Source organism: Capra hircus, chromosome 1, assembly GCF_001704415.2.
Source record: "Capra hircus breed San Clemente chromosome 1, ASM170441v1, whole genome shotgun sequence".
Classification (NCBI taxonomy): domain Eukaryota; kingdom Metazoa; phylum Chordata; class Mammalia; order Artiodactyla; family Bovidae; genus Capra; species Capra hircus.
Genome location: NC_030808.1, coordinates 146795826 through 146799627, shown reverse-complemented (window position 1 = coordinate 146799627; position 3802 = coordinate 146795826).

Genomic DNA, 3802 nt, shown 5'->3' with positions numbered 1-3802 from the left:
GGATTTGAGTGTCTTGGGGCAGGAGTGTGTGTGATGCAAACTTCACACATTGCCACAGGTTGCTGACGATTTTGTGTACTCTCTCTGTGACTTAGTTTGCTCACTTGTAAGCTGGAGACAATAAAAATGCTTGCTGCATAAGATAATTTTGAGTCTGAGACCAAATAATGAATTTAAAGCAGCAATACAATGCTTCTGTGTGTGTGTGTGTCTGTGTGTGCATGTGCGCTAAGTTGTATCTGACTCTTTGCGACTCCATGGAGCCTATACTAAATTAATGCTAGCCAGTGTTATTTTCCAAAATATCAGTGGCTGTAATTGCAACGATAAATTTGGTTGATAACAAAATTTTCTAATTAATAAAAATTCTGATAACTAGGTTTATCATATAGACCACAAATGGATGATTATGCTTCAAAAATTAAAGCACAGGCTATTCCCTGGTGGCCCAGTGGTTAGGACTTCATGTTTCCACTGCAGGGGTTGTGGGTTCAATCCCTGGTTGGGGAACTAAGATCCTACATGGCACATGGCAAGGCCTAAAAACATGAAAGCACAATGATACCTCCTGAAGCAACCAGATGTTTTCTTGGACAATTCAGCAGGTCTTTGGGAATCTAGTGCCCTCGTTATGAATGCCAATTTTATTTTCACACGGATGAGCAAGTATATAGAGTGGTCCAGGGAAGAGAAATGGATCACAGAGAACTTCCAGTTACGATTTGAAAATGTAAACCATTGAAGAAGCCAGTCCCATGTCAGTGCTCCTTCATGCTCAGAAGAAAAGACAGGCCTTGATGAGGCATGAACTCATGACTCAACCTTTTGTGTCCACTTGCTGTTTGCTGGACTCTCTTCCAAGTTCAGAATCAGCCCAAGGCTCTTTAAAAACAAAAACGCAGCTCAGCCCAGGGAGACTGCTCAAGGGATATGTGAGGCTACAGTTGTTTCCCAACACCTGAGTGATGCCAAATTGCTTGAGGCTTGTACTGTGGTGGAGTTGGAAAATATTTCTTCTTGTCCTCCTGGACAGAAAATTTCAGAGTCCGTCCCTGAGCCATGGACCTAAGGCCAACCATCCACTGCCCTCTGTTGTTGAGGCCAGAACCTCTAAGGTCCTCAAAGGAGTGGAGAAGTTCAGTCTAGAAATTTCCCGGCACAAGCTGTCTCCCTTAATCTGGCCAGCCTGGGGTTATGGTTGTTGTTTCTAGATCTCACCAGGCCCAATTTTGGGCTTAGATGGTAAGGAGTCCACCTGCAATGCAGGAAACTTGGGTTCAATCTCTGAGTCAGGAAGATCCCCTGGAGAAGGGAATGGACACCCACTCCAGTATTGTTACCTGGCAAATTCCATGGACAGAGATGTCTGGCGGGCTACAGTCCATGGGGTTGCAAATGGTTGAACACGACTGAGCAACTAACACTTTTCACTTTCAGGCCCAATCTGACATCTGACTAATAATCCTCTCTCCCCACAGACATGTCCAACCTCACTTCGGCAGCCCAATGTGTTCCCAAACTCACACTGCCTTTGATGTCTGCATCATTCAAGGATTTAATCATATGCTTCCTTACATCTCAATATAAAAGTTTTGTCAATGCCATGTTTCCATCAGCTAATTGAAGGAAGGACCTTTATCCAATGTCTTTCTGATTCACATGGTGCCTAATATGGGAATGGGTACTCAAGAATGAATGTATGAGGACTTCCCTGGTGGTCCAGCATTTAAGACTCTGGCCTCTAATGCAAGGGGCATGGATTCTTGGTCAGGGAACTAAGATCCCATGTGCAGAACAGGGCAGCCAGAAAAAAAAAAGAATGTACAAATGAATAAAAGAAAGTGTTATACAAATCACTGTTTACCACAACTTTTCTACAAATAATAAAAAGTATTGAATTGATCCCCTAAAGTTTACCTAACCATAGAATAGGGCTTCTCCAGCTTTTTATTGTTCAGCCAGTAAGTCGTGTCCAACTCTGCAACCCCATGGACTGCAGCAGGCCGGGCATACATGACCTTCACTATCTCCTGGGGTTTGTTCAAACTCATGTCCATTGAACCGGTGAGGACATCCAACCATCTATCCTCTGTTGTCCCCTTCTCCTCCTGCCTTCAATCTTTCCCGGCATTGGGGTCTTTTCCAATGAGTCAGTTTGTCGCATCAGGTGGCCACAGTATTGGAGCTTCAGCTTCAACATCAGTCCTTCCAATGACTATTCAGAGTTGATTTCCTTTAGGATTGACTGGTTTGATCTCCTTGCAGTCCAAGGGATTCTCAAGAATCTTCTCCAACACCACGGTTCAAAAGCGTCAGAATTCCTTAGAGGGCTTATTAAAATATACACCCCAGATCTTCTAATGCAGTAGGTCCAGAGTGGGACCCTAGAGCCTGCATTCCTGGCAAGTTCCTAGTGGATGTGGATGCTGCTGGCCTGAGGACCACCCTTGAGGAGCACCTTCTTGGTTCTTGGTCCTCAGCTATGAATCAAGAGGTTTGGATATTAATTCCAGCTCCGCCCTAGGTGGCTGAAGGTATGTGGCAAGTAATCTAAACTTTCTGGGATTCCTCACCTGAAATATTCCCTGTATGATTGCAATGTTACTTTCAGCTTTAATGTTATCTGAGTGCAAAAGGTATAAATGACCTTTCCTTGTGTCATCGACAATGCTATAATTTTCACAGAATTTTAGTCAATAAAGGCATTAGTCAGAACAATGACTGTTTATCAGATCTTGGACCACAAGAGTTCAACCCCAAGTGATACTGGATTCCACTGAGAACCCTTAAAGAGGAGGAAAAAATGACCAGGCATCAGAGAGACTTATGAATCTGACAGGGACATGGGTAAGCACCCCAGAAGGCAGAAACCCTTACCCAAGCTGGGTTGACAGACTTTTGGAAAAGCTTATCTTTGAAAAGACCATCCCTGGGAGGTGAACATGGTGTCATTCTCAACCAGCAAGTTAAAAGTAGAATGTTTAATCTTTGGCCTTCAGCATCTTCTTTTAGACACTGTTCATCTTGTCTCTGGCTCTTTAAAAATTTTCTTATTTAAAGTAATTTAGAAAGTTAGTGGTGTGACTTCCCTGACAGTTGAGTGGTTAGGACTCTATACCTCCAGTGCAGGGGACCCAGGGTTGATCCCTGTTCAAGTAATTAAAATCCTACATGCCACACAGTACAGTCAAAAAGTAAAAAAAAAAAAAAAAATTAAAGTTGATACTTATGAATGCATGCTAAGTGGCTTCAGTTGTGTCTGACTCTTTGCAACCCTATGGACCATAGCTCACCAGATTCTCTGTCCATGGGATTCTCCAGGCAAGCATACTGCTGTGGGTTGCCATTTCTTCCCGGCCCAGGGATCAAACCCATGTCTTTTGTGTCTCCTGCATTGGCAGGCAGATTCTTTACCACTCATGCCACCTGGGAACCCCCAATGCAAAATGGGAACATCTAAAAGAAAAAGACAGAAATATGATCAATCCTTTGCAAGGCCCTTCACCTGCCTCTTTGACCACAGGAAGTAATCAGACTGGATGAGAAGGCACTGGGTTTGTTATGGCTTCGCAAGTGATCTGGACCCAGAGGGGGCCCTACTCACAGGTTCCCAGGTCAAGGAGTCTTTTGGAGGAGGTTCTTCAGGAACAATGGGCTCCTGGAACAGAGCTAGACAGTTCACACTCAACAGGTTCTGTAGTGATAAAGCTCCCCGACCCGGGCTCTCCAGGTGGCTCAGATGGTTAAGAATCTGCCTGCAGTGCAGGAGACCTGGGTTCGATCCCTGGGTTGAGAAGATCCG